We start from the raw sequence: 27,836 nt of genomic DNA, 5'->3' as shown, positions 1-27,836 counted from the left end.
TTGCATCCTTCTTAAGAGCAAAGAATACTCCTTATGTTTGTTTCTCTAGTATCCATTTCAGTGACTGACTGATGTACTCTTTGGTGCATAGTAAGTTGTTAAAACTCATTGCTGACTGATAGGTGGCCTTTAGCTTCTGTGTTTTCAGCTACAAGGCTGTCTGAAAAGCCACAGGAAGATCGTTAATCCTGAAGGTGACTGCCTGGGGCATTTTGATATACCACTGAGATAAGTACTGACGTGCAATCACCCTAGACCGTCTTTTGAATCTTCTCTCACAGTAAAAAGGGCAGACCCATCACTGGTGCAGAACCAGAGTTTCTATAAATAAGGCCTGCTGTGGCCCCATCAGACTTTTCAATACTGACTAGAGAGCTTGCAGTGTTTACTAAACTCCTGAGATCACTGAAGTCCGAAGTAATATCTCATGCCTCATTAATCTCCAGTGTTTGAAGTAATCACTAATGTGTAATAAATCTCTAGTCTCTGAAGGTTTAAACCACACAGATGTGTTGTTTCAGATGAATAATGACCGACCTGACTTTGCCATTCAGCCATTCAACGAATGCTTAAGGAATAGCTACCATGTTCAAAGCACTGCATTGGGCTTTTTTCCTGTGACCCATGCTTCTGTGTCCTAACTACGTCATAGTGAAAAATTAACTATCTCACACAAAAACATATAGTGGACTGGAAGGTCTATGAATGCAAATTAAGGGATAACTTTAGTGCTCAAATAGATTAAGGAAACTTTTCCCATTAGTTTAAAAGTAAGGACTTAGAGATTCTTTCCTCCCTTCCTCCTTCCTTCCTTCCTTCCTTCCTTCCATAAATGCTTATACAGAACCTATAATGTATCAGATACTGTACTTGAAACCACAGATATGATTATAAAAAAAGGGACGTGAGAGGTATAGATTTCCAGGTATGAAATAAATGTCAGGGGGATGTAATATACAGCATGGTGACTATAGTTAATAATATTGTGTTGCATATTTGAAAGTGGCTAAAAGAGTAAACTTTAAAAGTTCTCATCACAAGAAAAAAAAACTTTTGTAACTATGTGTGATGATGAATGTTAACTAGACTTATTGTGTTGATCATTCCACAATATACACAAATCTTGAATCATAACATTGTACACCTGAAACTAATATGTTATATGTCAATTATACCTCAATTAAAAAAAAGAGAGAGAGATGCAATTTTTGCCCATATGGAGCAAAAATACCTTGTGCATAGCAGGCAGGGTCATCTAGAGCTTTAACATTTTACCCTCCTTTACTGAATATTGATTTTATGCCAGCCATTAATTATGGATAAGATATGTTGAGTGAATTATATATGTTCATTACTTTAAAATGTGTCTTTTGTTTAGATGCTAATGAAGTGTGTTTAGAACATAGGATTAAAAGACTTGAATTAAAAGATTTCAGTTCTAGTCTCCGTTGTAGTAAGTTTGTGAGCTGAGAAAAATCATTTCCTTCTTTGTACCTTAGTTTCCTTACCTATAAAATTGCGAGAGTGGCAAGTACCTAATTCCTGGAGGTTTGGGAGAACATGTAAGATAACTCTCTGTACCTTTTTACTTGCTTTTCTCACTCTCTATATTGTCTTTCCCATCTCCCCATCCCTTCTGCTTGATAAATTTCCACTTATCTTTGAAACCCCGACTTAAGTAAGTATCACTTCATGTAAGAAGTCTCCCTCTTTCTTTCCCTGATGATACTGAGCACTCTCCTCCTGGCCATCATTGTACCCATCCAAGCTTTTATATTGCAATTACCACATGATTATCATGCAGAAGGGCAGAGCCTCTGTCTTATTCACATGTTCTGTACCTAGCATAGTGCCTGGCCCATAACCATTGCTTTAAACTCTGCTGAATAAATGAATAAAAAATATGTTGAGAAAATGCTTCATAAATTCCAAAGTATAAACAAAAGTAAGATATTATCATCATCATTATGTTTGCCATTTGAGTGGGACTCAATTCATCTTTACAAAATATAACATTAATTTGGCCTAATTCTGCTATGTAATGGAGGCGGACATTATACTGCTAACAAACACATCAGTTCTCCTCTCCTTCTGACCATGTAGGAGAATTACGCTTCCCTGCCCACCCCCCAAGCCTCCCCAGAACGTAAGAATAAACATGTGATTTGCTTTAGCCAATGAAATCCATGGCATGCATCACTTGCTTGCAGAAGCATTTCATTGCCAGTGCTTGACTGTCCAGCTCTCCTTTCCCCCCGCCCCCCCACCCCCCATTGGTGGTCCTGGAAGTGCCTTTTGACATGGAGGTAACATGAGATTGAAGCAGCCCAGCATCCTGACCTTGCACCACATAGAGAACCCCTGTGTGCAGAGCCACCCAGACCAAAAGGAAACTTGGTATGACTGAGCACTTAATATGTATTCTATTAATCCTCTGAGATTTTGCCATTTTTTATTACCACGGCATAATCTAACTTATTCTGGCTGATAAAATCATCAATTCATTTCTGGGAAAAAATATGGCAATTTACTGGGAATGCAAACATGGTAATAATAAAAACCAAAAGCATGAACAAAAAACACTTATCTGAAAAGTATACATTTCAGAGTCCAAACATAATACAAAGAATCTAGTTTACTTTACAAGGGTGTTAAACCTCTCTTAACTTGAGTCTCCTTCTCAAAATCTAGAGAAATTTCTCTTGTACTCGGCGCTGAAGCAGGGACTAAATCCCATACTTAAATCAGAGGGAAATTATATGCGACTAAAATATTTTTTGAAACAAGGCATTTGCCTTAAATTGTTTTAAATAAAAAAGCTTAGGTTCTTCCACCAACATGATCACTGTAACATGTTCTGTTCACTGTACCCCTTACCTAACTGAGAATGGTAATGAGGATTGCCTCATGATTTTCCACTCCATGAGTGCAAAAGAGGAAAGCACTGTTTTTATGAAATTAGTTATGTTTCATTTTTTGTTTTACTGTGAAATATATACATGCACATACTTACACACAAAGTACATGAAACATATATTTACAGTTTAACAACAACAAAAAAAAACTATGAAGTGAAACTGAGATAGCCACAACTCAAGTCAAGAATAGAACATTGCCAGGACTCTAGAGGTTCCCTCCCATATGTTCCTCTAGATGGAGGAAATCACTGGGATAATCATTTTCTTCCTTTTCCTTGTAGTTTTACCACTGTGCTTATCTTTACATCTGTTATATCATATGAATTGTGGCATAATTTATGGATAAAAATGTACACCATACAAAGAATACAGTTTACTGAGTTTTGCAAATGTATATACCTATGTTACCACCACCTCAATCAAGATACAGAATTTCCACCTAGAAACAAATGACAATGAAAACACGATGACCCAAAACCTATGGGATGAAGGAAAAGCAATTCTAAGAAGAAAGTTTATAGCAATACAATCCTACCACAAGAAACAAGAAAAATCTCAAATAAACAACATAACCTTACATCCACAGCAACTAGAGAAAGAAGAACAAACAAAACCCAAAGTTAGTATCAATAGAAGGAAAGAAATCAGAAAGATCAGAGCAGAAATAAATGAAATAGAAACAAAGAAAATAGCAAAGATCAATAAAACTAAAAACTTGTTCTTTGAAAAGATAAACAAAATTGATAAACCTTTAGCCAGACTTATCAAGAAAGAAAGGGAGAGGACTCAAATAAAAAAAATTAGAAAAGAAAAAGGAGGCGTTAAAAATGACACCACAGAAATACAAAGGATCATAAGAGACTACTGTGAGCAACTATAGGCCAATAAAATGGACAACCTGGAAGAAATGGACAAATTCTTAGAAAAGTACAAACTTCCAAAACTGAACCAGGAAGAAATAGAATATATGAAAAGACCAATCACAAGTAATGAAATTGAAACTGTGATTAAAAATCACACAACAAACAAAAGTCTAGGACCAGATGGCTTCACAGGTGAATTCTATCAAACATTTAGAGAAGAGCTAACACCTATCCTTCTCAAACTCTTTCAAAAAATTGCAGAGAGTGGAACACTCCCAAACTCATTCTATGAGGCCACCATCACCCTGATACCAAAACCAGACAAAGAGACTACAAAAAAAAATTACAGACCAATATCACTGATGAATATAGATGCAAAAATCCTCAACAAAATACTAGCAAACAGAATCCAACAGCACATTAAAAAGATCATACACCATGATCAAGTGGCATTTATCCCAGTGATGCAAGGATTCTTCAATATATGCAAATCAATCAATGCAATTCACCATATTAACAAATTGAATAAATAAAAACCATATGATCATCTCAATAGATGCTGAAAAAGCTTTTGACAAAATTCAACACCCATTTATGATAAAAACTCTCCAGAAAGTGGGCATAGAGGGAACTTACCTCAATATAATAAAGGCCATATATGACGAAACCACAGCAAACATTATTCTCAATAGTGAAAAACTGAAAGCATTTCCTCTAAGATCAGGAACAAGACAACATAGTTTTGGAAGTCTTAGCCATGGCAATCAGAGAAGAAAAAGAAAAGGAATCCAAATTGGAAAAGAAGAAGTAAAACTGTCACTGTTTGCAGATGTCATGATACTATACATAGAGAATCCTGAAGATGCCACCAGAAAACTACTAGAGCTAATCAATGAATTTAGTAAAGTCACAGGATACAAAATTAATGCACAGAAATCTCTTGCATTCCTACACACTAACAACGAAAGATGAGAAAGAGAAATTAAGGAAAAAATCCCATTTACCATTTCAACAAAAAGAATAAAATACATAGGAATAAACCTGCCTAAGGAGGTAAAAGACCTGTACTCAGAAAACTATAAGACACTGATGAAAGAAATTAAAGATGATACTGACAGATGGAGAGATATACCATGTTCTTGGATTGGGAGAATCAATATTATGAAAATGAGTATACTACCCAAAGCAATCTACAGATTCAGTGCAATCCCTGTCAAATTACCAATGGAATTTTTTACAGAACTAGAACAAAAAATCTTAAAATTTGTATGGAGACACAAAAGACCCCAAATAGCCAAAGCAATCTTGAGGGAAGAAAATGGAGCTGGAGGAATCAGACTCTCTGACTTCAAAATATACTACAAAGCTACAGTAACCAAGACAGTGTGGTACTGCCACAAAAACAGAAATACAGATCAATGGAACAGGATAGAAAGCCCAGAGATAAACCCACACACCTATGGTCACCTAATCTATGACAAAGGAGGCAAGAATATACAATGGAGAAAAGACAGTCTCTTCAATAAGTGGTGTGGGAAAACTGGATAGCTACATGTAAAAGAATGAAATTAGAACACTCCCTAACACCATACACAAAAATAAACTCAAAATGGATTAAAGACCTAAATGTAAGGCCAGACACTATCAAACTCTTAGAGGAAAACATAAGAAGAACACTCTATGACATAAATCACAGTAAAATCCTTTTTGACCCACCTCCTAGAGGAATGGAAATAAAAACAAAAATAAACAATTGGGACCTAAGGAAACTCCTCGGGTAGGAGACATGTAATTTGATCCCTATTGGAATGCAAGGCTATCAGAACCGAGGCTCATTAATAAAGTTTTGTTTCTTTTGGACCACTAAAAGTAATCAGGGCAAAAGTGACTTGAAATTCTCCCTGAGTTTTAAGTTTCCTTAGATTTTGACTTACTGAATATTTGTTATGTGTAATTGCTCTTTTATGCCTAGGAAGGTTATTTTTAATCCAGCATTTAAAATTCAAAATGGAATGAGATACTGCAGTCTCCCCTTAGCCACAAGGGATACATTCCAAGAGCCCCTGTGGATGCCTGAAACTGCAGATAGTGCCAAACCCTATAAATAGTATGTTTTTCCCTATACTTACATACCTATGATAAAGTTTAATTTATAAATTAGACACAGTAAGAGGTGAACAATAATTAATAATAAATAGAACAATTATAACAGTATGTTACAATAAAACTTATGTGAATGTGGTCTCCCTCTCTCTCTCTCTCTCAATATCTTATTGTACAAATGTAATGACTTTTCCATTTCCATCTTAACTCAGCACTTATCACACGCTCTGGCCATAACTCTTGCAGTCTGAGTTGCAATAAGAAAAACTAGCATGAATTTCTTTTTCCTTCTTCACAATTTCACAAATAGAAGATTTGTCTTTGCTGTAGATCCTAGCAACCTCAACACATAGTTGTTTTTCTTTCCTTATTAAGTCAAGAACGTTCACCTTTTCACTTAAAGGAAGCACTTTACAGCTTCTCTTTGGCATATCTAAATTGCCAGCATCCCTACTCCTGTGTTTTGGGGCTGCTATTAAGTAATGAAATATCTTGTCCATTGATCTGAAAACCAAGACAACTATTAAGTGACTAAGGGCAGGATACACTGGGCAAAGAGGTGATTCACATCCTAGGTGGGACTGAGAAGGACAGCACAACATTTCATCATGCTGTTCAGGATGGCATGCAATTTAAAACTTATGAATTGTTTATTTCTGGAATTTTCCATTTAACATTTTCAGACCATGGTTGTTCACAGGTAACTGAAACCTCAGAGGGTGAAACTACACGTAATGGGGGGCTGCTGTACCATTTCATACCCATTAGGATGTCTACTATCAAAAAAAGAAAATAACAAGTTGGTAAGTATATGAAGAAATTGGAACCCTTGAATACTGTTTGTAGGAATGTAAAATTGTGCAGCTATTGTGGAAGACATTATGGTGGTTCATCAAACAATTAAAAATAGAATTATCGTATGATCCAGAATTCTACTTCTGGGTATATATCCAAAAGAATTGAAAACAGGGTCTTGAGGAGATATTTGCATTTCTTCATGTCTAGCAGCATTATTCATAATAGCCAAAAGGTAGAAGCAACCCAAGTGCTCCCTGACACATGAATAGCTAAACAAAATGTGGTTTATACATAGAATGGAATATTGTTCAGTTCTAAAGAGGAATAAATGCTGACATATGCTGCAACATGGATGAATCTTGAAGACATTGTGCCAGATGAACTAAATCAATCAAAAAAGGACAAATACTGTGTGATTCCAGTTATATGAAGCACTTAGAGTATTCAAATTCATAGAGACAGAAAGTAGAATGGTGGTTGCCAGGAGCTGGGGTGAGGACAGAATGAAGAGTTGTTTTTCAATGTGCACAGAATTCTAGTTTTGGCAGACGAAAAGACGAAAAGCCAACACCCTGTCATGGAAAAACTCTCAGTAAACCAGGAATAGAGGGGAACCTTCTCAACTTGGTTAAGGCTATCTACAGAGCCCCTGTGACTAACATCATGCTTAATGGTGAGAGACTTGAAGCTTTCCCATTAAGATCAGGTATAAGGTAAGGATATTGCCACTCAACACTCCTTTTCAACATCATAGTAGAAGTCCTAGCTAACTCAATAAGGCAAGAAAAGGAAATAAAAGGTATGCAGACTGGGAAGGAGGATAAAAAACTGTCCTCATTTGCAGATGACATGATTGTCTATATAGAAAGCCCAAAAGAATTAACAAAAAAACACCCTGGAACTAAGTGATTATAGTAAGGTTGTGGGGTGCAAGGTTATCATACAAAAGTCAATTGCTTTTCTATATACCAAAAATGAACAAGTGGAATTTTAAATAAAAAATACAATACCATTTACATTACTACTCCTAAAAATGAAATACTTTCATAAAACCTAATAAAATATATATAAGATCTATATGAGGAAAATTACAAAACCCTGATGAAAAAATCAAAGAAGAACTAAATAAATGGAGAAATATCCCATGTTCATGGATAGGAATACTTAATATTTTCAGGATGCCAGATCTTCCCACCTTGATTTTTGGATTCAATGTGATCCCAATGAAAATTCCAGCAAATTATTTTATGGATATTGACAGACTAATTCTAAAGTTTATGTGGAGAGGCAAAAGACCCAGAATAGCTAATACATATTGAAGGAGAATAAAGGAGGACTTACACTGCCCTTACTATAAAGCTACAGTAATCAAGACAGAGTGATACTGGTGAAAAAATAGACAAATGGATCAAAAGAACAGAATAGAGGGCTCAGAAATAGACCCTCATAAATATAGTCAACTTATCTTTGACAAAGGAGGAAAGTCAATACAATGGAGCCAAGATAGTCTCTTCAACAAATGGTGCTAGAACAATTGGACATCCACATGAAAAAAAAAATGAATCTAGACACAGACCTTATATCCTTCACAAAAATTAACACAAAATGAATCATAGATAGACCTAAATGTAAAATGCAAAAATACAAAGCTCCTAGAAAATAATATAGGAGAAAACCTAGATGATCTTGTGTATGGTGATATCTTTTTAGATACAACACCAAAGACGTGATCCAATAGAAGAAATAATTGATAAGCTGAACTTAGTTAAAATTAAAAACTTCTGCTCTGTGAAAGAATATCAAAATTGGAAGACAAGCCGCCGTAGGAAGAAAGCATTTGCAAAAGACACATCTGATAAAGGACCGTTATCCAAAATATACAAAAAACTCTTAAAACTCAGCAATAAGAAAACAAACAGCCCAATTAAAAAATGGGCCAAACACCTCAACAGACACTTCACTGAAGAAGATATATAGATGACAAATAAGCATATGAAAAGATACTCCACATACATCATCAGGAAAATGCAAATTAAAACTAGATACCACCACACACCTACTAGAATGACAGAAATCCAGAACACTGACAACGCCAAATGCTGTCAAAGATGTGAAGCAAAAAGAACTCTCATTCATTGCTGGTGGTACAGCCACTTTGGCAGATTGTTTGGAGGTTTCTTACAAAACTAAACATGTTCCTACCATACAGTCCAGCGTTCATGCTCCTTGGTATTTACTTAAAGGAGATGAAAACCTATGTCCACACAAAACCCTGGACATTGATATTTATAGACGCTTTACTCATAATTGCCAAAGCTGGGAAGCAAACAGGATGTCCTTCAGTAGATGAATGGATAAACTATGGTGCCTCCAGATATTGGAATATAACTCAGTGCTAAAAAGAAATTAGTTACCAAGCCATAAAAAGACATGGAGAAATATTAAATGCATATTACTAAGTGAAAGAAGCCAATGTGAGAAGACTACATGCTGTGTTATTCCAACTATATGACATTCTGCAAAAGTCAAAACTATGGAGACAGTAAAAAGATCAGTGGTTGTGGGGGAGTGAGGGGAGGTGGGGAAAGAGAAGAGATGACTGGGCAGAGCACAGGGGTAGTGACAATACTCCGCGTGATATAATGATGAATGTATGTAATTATACATTTGTCCACACTCTAGAGTATACAACACAAGAGGGAACCCTAAGGTAAATTATGGACTTTGGATGATTGTGATATGTTAATGTATGTTCACCCCTCGTAAGAAATGTACCATTCTGGCGAGTGATGTTGAGAATGGATAAGGCTATGCATGTGTGGGAGCAGAGTTTACAAGACATCTCTGCACCTTCCTTTCAATTTTATGATAAACCTAAAACTTCTCTAAAAAATAAAAAAATTAAGTAAAAAAAAAGAGGTTATGGAAATGGATGGTGGTGATGATTGCACTGATTACGCAACATTGTGAAAACACTTAATACCACTAAACTGTATGTACACTTAAAAATGGTTAAGATGGTAAATTTTATATTATATATATTTTACTACATTGAAAAACATTCTAGGAGGAGGATTGGCCCAAAGAAACTTGCTGATTATTACTGGAAATGGAAGTTGGGAGCTCACATTTATACTTAATATCTACTGTGTGCTGAGGATGATGTCATGTGTTTTACATTATTACTTCACATAATTAGTAATAATTTAAGTAAGAGCTACTTGTCTATTTGGCAAGTAGTCACTGAGCACTTATTTTGTAGGCATTGAGCTAGGTTTTGGAGATTCAACAGCAAACATCACTAGTGCAGCCCATGGCTGGAAGGGCTAAGAGTCTCAGGTTCTAGTGCAGGATGCAGACCCCTTATAGCACAAGATGGGAAGAACAGAAGAGGAGAATCTTCCCCTGGCTCCTATGTTCCAGGTCCTGCTATACATCTACATACATTATCTCATCTAATCCCCCAGCAAGTCTAAGAGTTAAGAATTATTATCCCCATTTTAAAAAGGATGACCTTGAATTTCAGATCTAACATATCTAAGATTATACAACTGCTTAAGTAAGTGGTAGAGCTGAAATGCCAAGACCAAGTTTGTTATCCAAGGGCCGTGTCCTCTATACACATGGGTTTCCAAAATTGTTCTGTCAGTCAAGCTGCCTCAAGGCAGAGTTTCCCCATGAATAAAGAAAAGAGAACAGTAAGGACAATACAGTGAGTTTTCTATTAAAAAAAACACTTTGTGGGCCTCCCTGGTGGCGCAGTGGTTGAGAGTCCGCCTGCCAATGCAGGGGATACGGGTTCGTGCCCCGGTCTGGGAGGATCCCATATGCCGCGGAGCGGCTGGGCCCGTGAGCCATGGCCGCTGGGCCTGCGCATCCGGAGCCTGTGCTCCGCAACGGGGGAGGCCACAACAGTGAGAGGCCCGCATACCGCAAAAAGAAAAAAAAAAAAAAAACACTTTGTTCCATTAATGGGCTATTCTATATACTGTAATTTGCCCCCTTTTACATTTTAGAACTAAATGTTTTTTTCTCGTATGAACTGATGGGGATAATAAATGGTAGTTGTTACTCTTTTTTAGAATCCTGATGTCCAAACCCTATTCCTATATTTGGAAAATTCTGCACTTTATAAATATCACTGGGAAGCCCTGCCTACCTCCAGCCCTGGAAGCTCAGTTTCCTATCTTCCTTGCAGTGAGGACACAAGCCCCCAAGCTTCGCTCCACTAATGGTAAGTTCATACCAGTCTTTGAACCGAAAACAGCACTGTGAAGCAAGGACTGCCCAGCAACCATTCTGGGGAGGGATGGTGGCAGCAGCAGTGGCTATATCTACTTCCAAGGGCCATGTGTCAGTTCTCAGAGCCATCCAGTGGCAGCGTTGGTGATCTTAGTGATTAACCTATGGCGTCGACTGCTTAATGGCACTGGCAGTGGCTGTGCGATCTTCATCACATCAAAGATTTGGACAGTGTTCTTGATAGTTTGGCCCTAAGTCTCCAGTCCTCCTGGTGATTCTGTGAGCCACACAAAACTCTCATCATAAATTCTTTCCTACTTAAATCTGACAGAATTTAGTTTCTGTTGCTTGCAGCTAAGAACCCTCGCTATGAGAGAAGTTATTTGATTGTTCTAATACCCATTCTTGACAACCTAAAGGGGGTCACATTCAGCAGTTCCCCCAGTTTTTGAAAAGAAAAGAATATTGGTTTATGGAATAAAAAATATTTAGGAACCACTGTTATATATTATAAAATCCTAAGTTGTGCATTCAAAGCTGTATCTAATGAGCAATGAAAATGACCTAAACAGAACTGGTATTATCTTGAACTAGTACAGTTACTAAACAGAACTCTGGATAACCACATGGTCTCTATTATTCAGTTGTTAATAAAGCCAAAGTAACCAGACTGACTTAGCAAACAAACCAGATTGACTATATGTCTACATAATTGCTTTCTCAGCTGCTGTGAGATGTTTGATCCAGTTAACAATATAGATCAGCTCCACTTTTTAAAAGGTTAAAGCAGCATGTAATTAACTAATTACTGTATTGATTTAGTATATTTACTTCCAGAGTAGAGCTATAGGTTTTCACCAAGCCAGATGCCTGGCATGCACGAAAGACATGAAGCTTATGATCTCAATTATCAACCATTCTCTCCATCTCCCCTGCAACCACCATTAGTGGCCAACCACTATGACTTTTCGTCTGGGCTTTTGCAATTGCTCCCTAGCTAATTTCCTTTTTTTTCTACTCTTGCTCTTCAGCAATCCATTTTCCATTGAGGAACTAGGGTATTCTTTTAAAACATTAATCGGGTCATATTACTGCTCTGCTATAAGTCCTTCAAAAATGTTTCCAGGGCCTCCCTGGTGGCGCAGTGGTTGAGAGTCCGCCTGCCGATGCAGGGGATACGGGTTCGTGCCCCGGTCTGGGAGGATCCCATATGCCGCGGAGCGGCTGGGCCCGTGAGCCATGGCCGCTGGGCCTGCGCATCCGGAGCCTGTGCTCCGCAACGGGAGAGGCCACAACAGTGAGAGGCCCGCATACCGCAAAAAAAAAAAAAAAAAAAAAAAAAAAAAAAAAAAAAAATGTTTCCAGTATCCTTAGCTTTAAGTCCAAAGTGCCTAACACAACCAGGAAGGACCCACATAATCAGGTTATATTTCTAAACTTATCTCACTGCTGCCATCTGCCCCTTGCCTCAATGTCCCAAATGTACTGTCCTCTCAATTCCTCAAATGCTTTCATCTCTTTCTGACTCAGGGCCTTTAATGATTCCTTCTGCCTGGCATGTTTTTGCTCCCCCTGTTCATCTGGCTAGCCCCTACTTAGACCTCCTGTTTTAGATTTCACTTCCTAAGGGACACCTTCTTTGACCACTCAAGACAAACCACTGATTGACTCTCTCAACACATCTGAAAGTTTTCTTTCATAGCTCTGATTGCAATCTGTAATTCTACATTTACATGTTGTTTACTTGTTTAATGTCTGTTTCCTCTATAATAGTCTGTAAGCTTTAAGAAGACAAGGACCATGCCTTTACCACCTGACATTCAACAAAGCACCTTGTATGGGCTCCTTAAACATTTGTCGAATGAATGAATTAGCAGACAAATCCAAGGCTTATATAATCCCATGTCAAAATGTTGTTCTGGACAGGAAGTGCTGGAAATCACAGAAAAAGAGGGAACTCAGAGGAGCCTGGAAAGCCAAGGAAAGGCTCCTGGGACAGGGGGCCCTTCAGGGAGACCCCAAAGGGTGGGTAAGATGTGAACAAGCTCTGAAGAGACCTGTGGGGAGAAGCTTCATTGCTCAAGGAAGGGGAGGAGCCAGGAGAAGGGTGGCCAGTTAGCAGGAGAGAGTGAGGGGTCACACCTGGATGTCACCTGGATCTGGAGATTGCTCTTGGATGCCAGTTAGTAGATGGCTTCCAAGTGTACAGTAAGGCCATGAAGCAATTTCTTATTAATCCTGTCTCTTGAGTAGACACATTCATGCAGTGAAACTACTCAGGATATAGACCACCAGGTGTGTGGTGTGGGCATTATGGCAGATACTGCAGGCTGGCTCCCTCCATCCCATGCCAGCCCCTGACAGGGGTGTGCTTGCTTCATGCTGGAGCCTGCAAAGCTAAGATTACATGCCCAGACTCCCTTCAGCTTGATCTAGAGTCTATCAGGCAGATAGACCCGTGCCAGATTTGGGAGGAAGTGACATCATGCATAACATAAGAGACCACGCTTCTGCTGCTTTTTGCAAGCACAGTTGTCAAAGCACTTGCTTTTTTGCGGCAGCTGTAGCAGAGGTCCGAGAGTCAGTCACTAGCTTCCTGGATATTGAAGGCAGGGCACAGAGTATCCCTTTTGCTCATGCAGATCGTGGCCAAGGTAAAGTGATTCCAGGGTGAAAACTCTTGGAGAGCATATGATTTAGGGATCTCTCTTAACTAATACAAAGTTCAAAAGTCACTTTAGAATACAAAGACAGTGTCAATTCAATAATTTAAAATGCTCTCTAAACTTGATTTAAATTTAAAATCAGTAAAACCAGGTCCTGCTGTAGACTGGCCACCTGCAGGGCATTCTAGGGTATGATCCTTCTTTCTTTCCTCGTTTTTTATCCAGCTTGTTTTCCAGCATATGATCCCTTGGGGAGTGGATATCAGAGAAGTTGGAAGGGAAAGGAGAGTTTCTCATTTGACTGGTACTTTGTAATATGGCTTCACACCTTCTGGGTCTGGCAGACGTTTAAAGTTTACTCACTTTTAGAGGTTCTTTAGAGACCTTGATATCATAGTGGTCTTTCACCTGCAGTTTCTCTGATCTGGGTGAACACATGCTATTCCTGCAATTCCTTCCTCTACAAGCTCTAGGGAATGGGTGATCCACCTCAGTGTCATTTCTGTTGAGGTCTCTTTGTTCCTCCTATGATCCTAATGGAAAGGATTAAAGATGGTTCTCCCACTGGCTCTCAAGTTCACGCATATAGCCCACATCCCAGCCACAGGAAACATTCCCACATTCCTTATCCCCAAAACTCTGTGAGTGCAGGTCCATCATAGCATAGCAGCAACCCTCCATCATTCTGCCACCAAAACAGCTTGCCAATCCATCTCCAGCCTGTAGATTTTGAGGAGAGGAGTTAAGCCACATCCATGCTGATTCTGTAACTGCAGGGGAAACAGCAAGCTACCCAAATGATTCCCTTTCGGCCCCTCTTACTCAGTTTGTGTTAGGAGTTGACTGAAAAAAAACCCCACACAACCTAAAAGTTGCAAGTTACGTTTTATCCTGAGACCTTACTGAAGACTATAGCCCAGGAGATAAGCTCTCAGATAGTTCTGAGGAACTGTTCCAAGGAGGTAAGGGAGAAGCCAGGAAATACAAGAGTTTTTATTCAGAAACAAAAACAAAAATAAAAACAAACATGTAGTTGACCATCAAAAGATTACTGCTAATCACAAGAAACAGACATATCAAGTTAATGATTTTAGTGCTTTTCTAAGTGTGAGAAGATTCAAGAGTCTGGGCTCATTGGAATTATCCTTTTGCTATGCATCTGAACTATCTATGACCAAAATATGTTTTTCTCCACTGGAATTCCCCCCAGGGCACACCATGGGCGGGGTGGAGGGGAGCACGGCTGCAATGGCTGATGGCTTGATGGCGGGCGACATTCTTTGCCCCCATAGGAGTAGACACCCTTCCCCCTTAGGGTGGGGGCTTGAGACTTATAGTACACCAGCATCTCTTTCTTTAAAAATTTTTCACACCAAATCCTCTCTCTCTACCCTCTACTATTTTAAGCCCTTGATAGATTTGCCTCATCTAATCAGTTCCCTGCCATCTCTTACACCTACTTTGACATTTCTGCAGAGTAATCTGTTTTGCAACTCACTGATCATATTGTTGCTACATGTATACATGTATTCTTAACATCTTTTTACGTCATCTCTCCCCACCTCTAATTTCTGCCTTTCTAAGAGAACATTGCTTTGGGGGGATATTCATCCCATCTCTAGCCCCTAGCACGGATCCTGACTAGTATAATCCAATCATAGTACTTTTACCCCTCTTACCAATGAATCAGGAATTAAGGTTTAAGCTAATCAGGAAAGTATTCTCCTGGTCTGTTATTATCTCAGGTTGAGCTTATGTCCTAAATTAGCCCAGTTATATCAAAAGGCAAGAGGTTCATTCTCTATTTCACCTGCTTGGTATAAGAAAGGACGTGTGTTGTGGTAGTTGCTACTGGCAGCCTTCTTGTGAGCATGAAGAAAACCATCCTGAGGACAATACCAAACTATAGAGGAGACAAAGCTGAGACCTGGAAAGATTATTATGGTATGGCTGGGATTGTTCTACTTTTAGATTTCTTCTTGTAAGAGGAAATAAAAGTCTTTATTATTTTAGCCAATCTGAGTCAGAGGTTTTGTTATTAACAAGCAAAAGCCAATGATCTTCCATAGATTCCCTGTCAGATCATGAGTCCTGAACCATTCCCCATGGAAATGGAAACATTCAGTGATGGAAAACAATAAGTAGTATAGCATAGGTCACTTGTTTCTTCCAAGTGACTTTCAAGAACCAAAGGACTGCCCCACAATTTGGGGAAGAGGAAGAGGTAAAAGAAATGCCAGAGAGGCAAACAGCCCACTGAGACTAATAGGCAAAAGCTTTTTAAAGTAACTTCTGAAATAATTCTCTATTATGGCTGCAGTTTTAATGTCCCAGTTGCCTGGGCCCTGTTAGCAGCACCTAGGCAATTAATGTTATTTGAGATAATTACTTCACATGCATTGTAGAAGCCCACTATGCTTGATTATTTCCTTCCGAATGAAATCTTTAACCTAAATTTTATTAATTTATGAGGCTAGTAGGTATTTTGAAAAATGCAACTGTATTTTATAGAAAGATACCCCACCAACACATGAACTTATGAACTTCATTTTCAATTAAATAAATGTCTTTATGGGAAATTGCTGTTTCCAGCCAACAAGACTCTTTAGTTAACCATTTTGTTTTTATTCTATTAGAGTATTTAATTCTATCAGTTTGGTAAATTACCTATGTACTCTGTGTATTTCTGGGAAGCTCAAGATCTCTTTGTGAGTATGTTGATGTGTTTGATGTGAAGAAATATAATCATGCTACAAGCAATGCCAGTTTGTCTGGCTGCCTATAGCATCAATGATAAAAATAGATGGAATGAGACACTTAGGATGGCATCATCTTTATTACGGTTGGAGGAATGATCAATAACATCTGAATGTTATTTGTATCTTCCCCCTCCACCACTTTAGTTCAGACTCTCATTGTCTTGCTGGATTACTACAAAGCCACTGAAGTGGTATCTTTTTAATCTCCTTTCTTCCCTGTCTCTGGTCCAGTCTTCACACAGTTTCCAGATACATCTTACAGGCACACAGCTCCCATCACATCACTGTCTCACTCAAGAGCCTTTAGGGACCCTCTACTGCCAGCCAAAATCAATGGCATTCAGGGCCCTGGTATTTAAGGGCTTTCTAATGTGACCCAAACACACTTTTCAAACTTTTCTCCCAATCATTTCCTGCATGCACTGTATGATTTAAACCACTGGACTGTTTGCTGTTCTCCAAATATCTTTCCTGCTCTCACTTCTCTGAGCCTTGACTGTAATCTTTCTCCTATGATGATTGTTGTCTTATTCTGTTTGGGCTGCTGTAACAAAAACATCATAGATTGGGTGCCTTAAACAACAAGCATTTATTTCTCACAGTTCTGAAGTCTGAGAAGTCCAAGATCAAGGCACTGGCAGATTTGGTGTCTGGTGAGGGTCCACTTCCTGTTATAGACAGCTGTCTCCTCGCTGTGTCCTCACATGGGTAGCACTTGGATGAAGTTGTTTCTCCACACTGCTGGAGAAAGTCCAGAAGTTACAATGTGGGGGCAACCATCCAGGAGGAAAAGAGCAAGAGACCTCACAGGAGAGGAGGATAGGAGAGGGTGATAAGTCTCTGGGTCAGAGAGCTCTGAAGGGCCATAGAAGCTTGGGATCTCATAACCACAAGGCTCTCTACCTTATCATGACATGACAGGTATCATGACAACCTTGGGAAAGGTTTCACAGGGTATACAAAGCAGTTGGGCTCTAAATGGCTAAAAATCTGCTTATTGGGGCTATTTTTAAAAGAATTAGATGTGTAAAATTTTGAGCATGATGCCAGTAGACTTTTGAACAAATAGACCTCAACATGCAGTGAAGTGATAAACAACCCATGGGTCCACAGACTAAGATCATCTTTTATAACATGTTTGTATAACTCATTTATATAATGTATTGGGCGATAACTAGCAGTCAGTGCCACAGCAACCACTTAAAAATTAAATTAAGTATTAAATATTCACATTTTAGGAAGTATCCAGCAAATGTCAATACATATTTTTTACTTATTTATTTATTTATTATTATTATCTTTTTTTTTTATAATAGTGTTTATTTTTACTTGTTGACAGTTTGCTTTATTTATTTATTTATTTTTGGCTGTGTTGGGTCTTCGTTTCTGTGCGAGGGCTTTCTCCAGCTGTGCAGAGCGGGGGCCACTCTTCATCACGGTGCGCAGGCCTCTCACTATCGCGGCCTCTCCCGTTGTGGAGCACAGGCTCCAGACGCGCAGGCTCAGTAATTTTGGCTCACGGGCCCAGTTGCTCCGCGGCATGCGGGATCCTCCCAGACCAGGGCACGAACCCATGTCCCCTGCATTGGCAGGCAGACCCTCAACCACTGCCACCAGGGAAGCCCCTTTACTTATTTATTTATTTTTTAAATTTATGTTTATTTATTTATTTATGGCTGCATTTTGTCTTTGTTGTTGTGCACAGGCTTTCTCTAGTTGCATTGAGCGGAGGCTAATCTTTTGTTGCAGTGCGCTTCTCTTGTTGCACTTCTCTTGTTGCGGAACACGGGCTCTAGGCATCCGGGCTTCAGTAGTTGTGGCACGCAGGCTCAGTAGTTGTGTCTCATGGGCTCTAGAGCATAGGCTCAGTAGTTGTGGCGCACGGGCTTAGTTGCTCCACAGCATGTGGGATCTTCCTGGACCAGGGCTCTAACCTGTGTCCCCTGCATTGGCAGGTGGATTCTTAACCACTGTGCCACCAGGGAAGCCCAATACATAGTTTTTAGAATGATAAACTAGGAAAGAATGAAACCGATTTGAATAGTGACGGCAGTACTTGGGAATGGAGAATGGGGAGAATAAAGTGAGCCTGGATGTCCTACTGTATTTTTACTTAGAGGGAACTCATCACTCACTCTCTCCCTTTTCTCCCAAATAAACCCATGGGAACTCTAATCAGAGTTCAACCCAAGATACCCACTTTAAGGTGTTGTTCAGTATGATGGGGAACAGAGGTTCCCCAATGCTTTGATCACACTAATGATGCCCCCTGATGGCTGCTGTGTAAGATGTTTTCATGAAAGGACTTCCCTTCCCAATGAAAGAGATGAAAATGTTGGATAAAATGTATTATTCTTCCATGGGGTGATGTACTATTAGAATTGTCTATGTAATCACAATTTAAAATGTCCCACAATTTATATTATTCCCCTAAAGAGTAAATCTTTTTTGGGAGGGTTGTTTTAATACAGAAAGCTCCTACAGTTTGGACTCATTTTCTACAGTTACGAGTCGATAAGTACCTCAATTATTTGTTAGCATGTAAGTCCAGAAGCACAAACAACGATTCTTTACAAAATGAGAGTTTAGCATATTAGAAATTCACAAGTCCCTTAAGAAGTTTCTGGAGCATGAGTCATAATATAAGATTTTAATTATTGCTTAAAACTCCCTGGGATGTTTCCTAAGTTAGTTTGAAGAGATAGTTTTAATCGTATGACCCTGGAATCTATTTTTTCTTCAACAAATATTTATTGAGTACTTGCTATGTGCCGGGCACTGGGCCAGAAAATGGGGACATGGCCGTAAACAAGTTCAATGTGATTGCTGCTTTAATGGTGTGGGGAATGATGCAGTGGTCATAAAGCTGCCCAAAACATTTGCCCCTGAAATTGAAGATTCTGACAAGGAAGACAAAAATCAGTATTTTTACTGTTTTATTTTCTTCTGGTCTGGGCTCCCCTGAGGCTGGAACTGATTGATTCCAGTCGTAAATCCTGTTGGAGACAAAGTGGGTGTTACTACCAAACATAAAATAGATAGTTAGTGGGAAGCAGCCTCATAGCACAGGGAGATCAGCTCAGTGCTTTGTGACCACCTAGAGGAGCGGGATAGGGAGGGTGGGAGGGAGGGAGATGCAAGAGGGAAGAGGTATGGGGACATATGTATATGTATAACTGATTCACTTTGTTATAAAGCAGAAACTAACCCACCATTGTAAAGGAATTATACTCCAATAAAGATGTTAAAAAATAATAATAATACAAACGAATGAATATGTCAAAACAGAAACAGACTCACAGATATAGAAAACAAACTGATGGTTACCAAAGGGGAGAGGGAGGGGGGGAGGGACAAATTAGGGGCATGGGATTAAGAGATACAAACTACAATGTATAAAATAGATAAGCAACAAGGATATATTGTATATCACAGGGAATTATAGCCATTATTTTGTAATAAGCTATAAAAAAGCTATAAAAATACTGAATCACTGTGCTGTACACCTGAAACTAATATAATATTTTAAATCAACTATACTTCAATAAAAATGTCCCTAAAGTAAAAAAAAAAAAAAAGGTGTGGGGGGGAATTGATAGCTGTGTAAGCATATCAGTGGTTTGGGGACTTGAGGTGAAGCTCCAATTTGCTTCATCAAGGTCCCTGATCTGCCTCAAGGAGCCCACTTCACAGAATCCCACACTCTGACTTATCAAAATATTCATTTGACCTTGAAAACATTCTTGTGGATGTCATGCAGCTAACAAACAATAAAGTATTTGAACAAAATGTTTGCATCAGTGACTCCAAATTGACACAAACTGTAGATTGCCTAGGATGAGAAACCTTTCAAAGCTTCATTTTATTTAGCGCCTGCAGGGTTTTGTTATTCTCTGTGCTGAAGATGACAAGCAGCATGTTAATTAAAGAACGGACATCCTTCAGTTTACTCTTTTCTCACTAGTTGCAATATTCCTCTTTCTCCCCCAGCTCCCATCCACACTCCTGCCATTCCCAAAAAAAGTGCAAATGAAAGGTTTCACAGTCCTTATGTGAATAATTTGGGGGCAGATACAGTTCTCCTCATCAGCCACTTTACAGCAAAGTCAAATCGTGTGCCCTGTTATGTTAAATTTTGATCTTTTTAACACAGGAAAAAATCATTTTGATAAAGGTCAATGCCACCTTAATATTTATACACTTGAATCATGTTGAAAATGCATTCTGAAATTCTGAAATCTTGAATTAATATGACAACGTACAAAGACTGTGTGACACCATTTGTAATTCATTAGCACATACTTTACAAATGTATTAGCATCAAATGTGGAAGGCTCTGTCACAGTCCTGGGAAGCCTAGGAGTTTCATCCTGGTTTAGTCTCCAGCAGTTTAAGGTTTTGACATGGATGTCCAGAGACAATTCCAAATGATTCTTGCAGATCAGGAATAAATTAATTTATCCAGAAACCTGCTAGGTATAATATATGAGCCTGAGAAACATGCAGCCATCCAGCATATGTTTGTCTAGTTTCAAGCAGATTTTGAATATCAGACTGCCATAATGGGAATGAATTGTGACATGAACCTGGTAAATTGGGGACTGCATCTGCTGTCCTGCACCTGGCATGTGGCTTCCTCACATAGTGACTCTGCAAATGATTAAAGGTCCCTACAGTTCACATCATTTTGAAATAGTGCCTGGGTAACCTCACATGTATTGTCAACAGCTCCTGGAACAGATGGAAATCTAACAGTGTCATAGATTTCATAAGTTATTCTTTGCTGATGCTAAAACCCGCTGGACTATTTATTTTAAGGACTTATTGTCCTGGGAATCTGAAAACCAGTCTCTGATTTACAGATACACACAGTGTCTAAAACAGTGATTTAATGACTATACTTAGTTTGACTATTACCTAAAATATTTAAATTTTAGCTCTTAAAAATTCCCAAATCCCCCCAAATCCTTTGGCATCATAAAATATTCAGAATTCCCCTGAACTTGAAAACTTTTGTAAGGAATACAGCCTAGGAGTTTATGTTTAAAAATATTTATAAGGCTGTTTCTGGTTTTACCATTATTAAAAAGAAAGCTGAATCCTCTGGATTTTGGAATTGACAGGGCTGCTTCATGTTTATTATTAATGTCTGGGACCAACCTACTTAGAACTGTAGTGCAACATTTTTGATCTGTTGTATAGTATGTGCGTGTAAGTGTATGTGCATGTGCATATATGCGCACACATGTATAAGTGTGCAGATCTTTATGGAGCAAAACAAATGCACTACTGCATGCGTGAGTGTGGGCTTGTCCTTGTGATCATTGTTGCCTGAACAAGTCAACTTCTTCTTTTTTGTTTGTTTGTTTTGTTTTTTTATAAGTCAATTTTTATTATTTTTTTAATTTTTTTAATTTTTTAACATCTTTATTAGAGTAAAATTGCTTTACAGTGGTGTGTCAGTTTCTGCTTTATAACAAAATGAATCAGTTATACATATACATATGTCCCCATACCTCTTCCCTCTTGCGTCTCCCTCCCTCCCACCCTCCCTATCCCACCTCTCTAGGTGGTCACAAAGCACCGAGCTGATCTCCCTGTGCTATGCAGCTGCTTCCCACTAGCTATCTATTTTACGTTTGGGAGTGTATATATGTCCATGTCACTCTCTCACTTTGTCCCACCTTGCCCTTCCCCCTCCCCATATCCTCAAATCCATTCTCTACTAGGTCTGCATCTTTATTCCCGTCTTGCCCCTAGGTTTTTCTGACCATTTTCTTTTCTTTTTTTAGATTCCATATATATGTGTTAGCATACGCTATTTGTTTTTCTCTTTCTAACTTACTTCACTCTGTATGACAGTCTCTAGGTCCATCCACTGCACTACAAATAACTCAGTTTCATTCCTTTTTATGGCTGAGTAATATTCCATTGTATATATGTGCCACATCTTCTTTATCCATTCATCTGTCGATGAACATTTAGGTTGCTTCCAGTTCTTGGCTATTGTACATAGTGCTGCTATGAACATTGGGGCACACGTATCTCTTTGAATTAGAGTTTTTGTCTTTTCTGGATATATGGCCAGTAGTGGGATTGCTGGGTCATATGGTAATTCTATTTTTAGTTTTTTAAGAAACTTCCATACTGTTCTCTATAGTGGCTGTATCAATTTACATTCCCACCAACAGTGCAAGAGGGTTCCCTTTTCTCCACACCCTCTCCAGCATTTATTGTTTGTAGATTTTTTGATGATGGCCATTCTGGCTGGTGTAAGATGATATATCATTATAGTTTTCATTTGCATTTCTCTAATGATTAATGATGTTGAGCATTCTTTCATGTGTTTGTTGCCAATCTGTATATCTTCTTCGGAGAAATGTCTACTTAGGTCTTCTGCCCATTTTTGAATTGGGTTGTCTGTTTTCTTGATATTGAGCTGCATGAGTTGCTTGTATGTTTTGGAGATTAATCCTTTGTCAGTTGCTTCATTTGCAAATATTTTCTCCCATTCTGAGGGTTGTCTTTTGGTCTTGTTTATGGTTTCCTTTGCTGTGCAAAAGCTTTTAAGTTTCATTAGGTCCCTTTTGTTTACTTTTGTTTTTATTTCCATTTCTCTAGGAGGTGGGTGAAAAAGGATCTTGCTGGGATTTATGTCATAGAATGTTCTGCCTATGTTTTCCTCTAAGAGTTTGATGGTGTCTGGCCTTACATTTAAGTCTTTAATCCACCCTGACTTTATTTTTGTGTATGGTGTTAGGGAGTGTTCTAATTTCATTTTTTTACATGTAGCTGTCCAGTTTTCTCAGCACCACTTACTGAAGAGACTGTCTTTTCTCCACTGTATATTCGTCCCTCCTTTATCAAAGATAAGGTGACCATATGTGCGTGGGTTTATCTCTGGGCTTTCTATCCTGTTCCATTGATCTATATTTCTGTTTTGGTGCCAGTACTGTACTGTCTTGATTACTGTAGCTATGTAGTATAGTCTGAAGTCAGGGAGCCTGATTTCTCCAGCTCCGTTTTTCGTTCTCAAGATTGCTTTGGCTATTCGGGGTCTTTTGTGATTCCATGCAAGTTGTGAAATGTTTTGTTGTAGTTCTGTGAAAAATGCCAGTGGTAATTTGATAGGGATTGCATTGAATCCATAGATTGCTTTGGGTAGTAGAGTCATTTTCACAATGTTGATTCTTCCAATCCAAGAATATGGTATATCTCTCCATCTATTTGTATCATCTTTAATTTCTTTCATCAGTGTCTTATAATTTTCTGCATACAGGTCTTTTGTCTTCCTAGGTAGGTTTATTCCTAGGTATTTTATTCTTTTTGTTGCAATGGTAAATGGGAGTGTTTTCTTAATTTCACTTACAGATTTTTCTTCCTTAGTGTATAGGAATGCAAGAGATTTCTGTGCATTAATTTTGTATTCTGCTACTTTACCAAATTCATTGATTAGCTCTAGTAGTTTTCTGGTAGCATCTTTAGGATTCTCTATGTATAGTATCATGTCATCTGCAAACACTGACAGCTTTACTTCTTCTTTTCTGATTTCAATTCCTTTTATTTCTTTTTCTTCTCTGATTGCTGTGACTAAAACTTCCAAAACTATATTAAATAATAGTGGCGAGAGTGGGTAACCTTGTCTTGTTCCTGACCTTAGTGGAAATGGTTTCAGTTTTTCACCATCGAGGATGATCTTGGCTGTGGGTTTGTCATATATGACCTTTATTATATTGAGGAAAGATCCCTTTATGCCTACTTTCTGGAGGGTTTTTATCATAAATGGGTGTTGAATTTTGTCAAAAGCTTTCTCTGAACCTATTGAGATGACCATATAGTTTTTCTCCTTCAATTTGTTAGTATGGTGTATCATGTTGATTGATTTGCACATATTGCAGAATCCTTGCATTCCTGGGAGAAACCCCACTTGATCATGGTGTATGATCCTTTTAATGTGCTTTTGGATTCTGTTTGTTAGTATTTTCTTGAGGATTTTTGCATCTATATTCATCAGTGATATTGACCTGAAGTTTTCTTTCTTTGTGACATCTCTGTCTGGTTTTGGTATCAGAGTGATGGTGGCCTTGTAGAATGAGTTTGGGAGTGTTCTTCTCTCTGCTATATTTTGGAAGAGTTTGAGAAGGATAGGTGTTAGCTCTTCTCTAAATATTCGATAGAATTCACCTGTGAAGACATCTGGTCCTGGGCTTTTGTTTGTTGGAAGATTTTTAATCACAGTTTCAATTTCAGTGTTTGTGACTGGTCTGTTCATATTTTCTATTTATTCCTGGTTCAACCTCAGAAAGTTGTACATTTCTAGGAATTTGTCCATTTCTTCCAGGTTGTCCATTTTATTGGCATATAGTTGCTTGTAGTAATCTCTCATGATCCTTTGTATTTCTTCAGTGTCAGTTGTTACTTCTGCTCTTTCATTTCTAATTCTATTGATTTCAGTCTTCCCCCTTTTTTTCTTCATAAGTCTGGCTAATGGTTTATCGATTTTGTTTATCTTCTCAAAGAACCAGCTTTTAGTTTTATTGATCTTTGCTATCATTTCCTTCATTTCTTTCTCATTTATTTCTGATCTGATTTTTATGATTTCTTTCCTTCTGCTAACTTGGGTTTTTTTTTTGTTGTTCTTCTTTCTCTAATTGCTTTAGGTGTAAGGTTAGGTTGTTTATTTGAGATGTTTCCTGTTTCTTAACGTAGGATTGTATTGCTAAAAACTTCACTGTTAGAACTGCTTTTGCTGCATCCCATAGGTTTTGGGTCATTGTGTTTTCATTGTCATTTGTTTCTAGGTATTTTTTGATTTCCTCTTTGATTTCTTCAGTGATCTCTTGGTTATTAAGTAGTGTGTTGTTTAGCTTCCATGTGTTTGTATTTCTTACAGTTTTTTTCCTGTAATTGATATCTAGTCTCATAGCGTTGTGGTCCGAAAAGATACTTGATACGATTTTAATTTTCTTAAATTTACCAAGGGTTGATTTGTGACCCAAGATATGATCTATCCTGGAGAATGTGCCATGAGCACTTGAGAAGAATGTGTACTCTGTTGTTTTTGGATGGGATGTCCTATAAATATCAATTAAGTCCATCTTGTTTAATGTGTCACTTAAAGCTTGTGCTTCCTTATTTATTTTTATTTTGGATGATCTGTCCATTGCTGAAAGTGGGGTGTTAAAGTCCCCCTACTATGATTGTGTTACTGTCGATTTCCCCTTTTGGGGCTGTTAGTATTTGCCTTATGTATTGAGGTGCTCGTACGTTGGGTGCATAAATATTTACAATTGTTATATCTTCTTGTTGGATTGATCCCTTGATCATTATGTAGTGTCCTTCTTTGTCCCTTGTAATAGTATTTGTTTTAAAGTCTATTTTGTCTGATATGAGAATTGCTACTCCAGCTTTCTCTTGATTTCCATTTGCATGGAATATGTTTTTCCATCCCCTCACTTTCAGTCTGTATGTGTCCCTAGGTCTCAAGTGGGTCTCTTGTAGACAGCATATATACGGGTCTTGTTTTTGTATCCATTCAGCCAGTCTGTGTCTTTTGGTTGGAGCATTTAATCCATTTACATTTAAGGTAATTATCAATATGTATGTTCCTATTGCCATTTTTTAAATTGTTTTGGGTTTGTTATTGTAGGTCTTTTCGTTCTCTTGTGTTTCCTGCCTAGAGAAGTTCCTTTAGCATTTGTTGTAAAGCTGCTTTGTTGGTGCTGAATTCTCTTAGCTTTTGCTTGTCTGTAAAGCTTTTAATTTCTCCATCAAATCTGAGTGAGATCCTTGCTGGGTAGAGTAATCTTGGTTGTAGGTTTTTCTCTTTCATCACTTTAAATATATCTTGCCACTCCTTTCTGGATTGCAGAGTTTCTGCTGAAAGATCAGCTGTTAACCTTTTTCAGGATTCCCTTATGTGTTACTTGTTTTTTTTTTCCCTTGCTGCTTTTAATATTTGTTCCTTGTATTTTATTTTTAATAGTTTGATTAATATGTGTCTTGGCATGTTTCTCCTTGGATTCATCCTGTATGGGACTCTGTGTGCTTCCTGGAGTTGATTAACTATTTCCTTTCCCATATTAGGGAAGTTTTCAACTACAATCTCTTCAAATATTTTCTCAGTCCCTTTCTTTTTCTCTTCTCCTTCTGGGACCCCTATAATTCGAATTTTGGTGTGTTTACTGTTGTCCCAGAGGTCTCTGAGACTGTCCTCAATTCTTTTCATTCTTTTTTCTTTATTCTGCTCTATTCTGCAGTATTTATTTCCACTGTTTTATCTTCCAGGTCACTTATCCGTTCTTCTCCCTCAGTTATTCTGTTATTGATCTCTTTAGAGGATTTTAAATTTCATTTATTGTGTTGTTCATCATTGTTTGTTTGCTCTGTCATTCTTCTAGGTCCTTGTTAAACTTTCATTGTATTTTCTCCATTCTATTTCCAAGATTTCGGATCATCTTTACTATCATTTTTCTGAATTCTTTTTCAGGTAGACTGCCTATGTCCTCTTCATTTGTTAGGTCTGGTGGGTTTTTGCCTTGCTCCCTCATCTGCTGTGTGTTTCTCTGTCTTCTCATTTTGCTTAACTTACTGTGTTTGGGGTCTCCTTTTTGCAGGCTGCAGGTTCATAGTTTCCGCTGTTTTTGGTGTCTTTCCCCAGTGGCTAAAGTTGGTTCAGTGGGTTTTGTAGGCTTCCTGGTGGAGGGACTAGTGCCTGTGTTCTGGTGGATGAGGCTGGATCTTGTCTTTCTGGTGGGCAGGTCCAGATCGGGTGGTGTGTTTTAGTGTGTCTGTGGCCTTATTATGATTTTAGGCAGCCTCTCTACTAATGGATGCGGCTGTGTTCCTGTTTTGCTAGTTGTTTGGCATAGGGCACCCTGCACTGTAGCTTGCTAGTTATTGAGTGGAGCTGGGTCCTGGCGTTGAGATGGACATCTCTGGGAGATTTTCACCGTTTGATATTACATGGAGCTGGGAGGTCTCTTGTGGACCAGTGTCCTGAACTTGGCTCTCCCACCTCAGTGGCACAGCCCTGACGCCTGGCTGGAGCACCAACAGCCTGTCTTCCACACGGCTCAGAATAAAAGCGAGGAAAAAAAGAAAGAAGAAGGTAAAATAAAATAAAATGAAATAGAAAAAATAATTATTAAGAAAAAAATTTTTAAGTAATTATAATTTTTTAAAAAACGGACAGACAGAACCCTAGAACAAATGGTAAAAGCAAAGCTATACAGACAAAATCACATACAGAAGCACAGACAAAATCACATACAGAAGCATACACATACACACTCACAAAAAGAGAAAAAGGGGAAAAATATATATATATTGTTGCTCCCAAAGTCCACCTCCTTAATTTGGGATGATTCGTTTGTCTATTCAGGTATTCCACAGATGCAGGGTACATCAAGTGATTTTGGAGATTTAATCTGCTGCTCCTGAGGCTGCTGGGAGAGATATCCCTTTCTCTTCTTTGTTCGAACAGCT

General features: G+C 38.3%; 1 protein-coding gene across 1 annotated transcript in view; it reads left to right on the top strand.

Moving 5' to 3' along the window:
* The window catches only part of DEUP1 (deuterosome assembly protein 1), a 222,413-nt gene that overhangs the window by 70,147 nt on the left and 124,430 nt on the right, over positions 1 to 27,836 (top strand). Inside the window, exons 3-4 of the mRNA XM_082628463.1 lie at positions 6,585 to 6,687; positions 10,765 to 10,916. The gene's annotated coding sequence lies outside the window, so the exon portion shown is untranslated. The remainder of the gene's footprint in view (positions 1 to 6,584; positions 6,688 to 10,764; positions 10,917 to 27,836) is intronic.

This window comes from Mesoplodon mirus (assembly GCF_964341445.2).
Source record: "Mesoplodon mirus genome assembly, chromosome: 7".
NCBI classification, from domain to species: Eukaryota; Metazoa; Chordata; class Mammalia; order Artiodactyla; family Ziphiidae; genus Mesoplodon; species Mesoplodon mirus.
The sequence above is the reverse complement of the archived record's forward strand: the minus strand, read 5'-3'. Positions and strand labels throughout refer to the sequence as shown.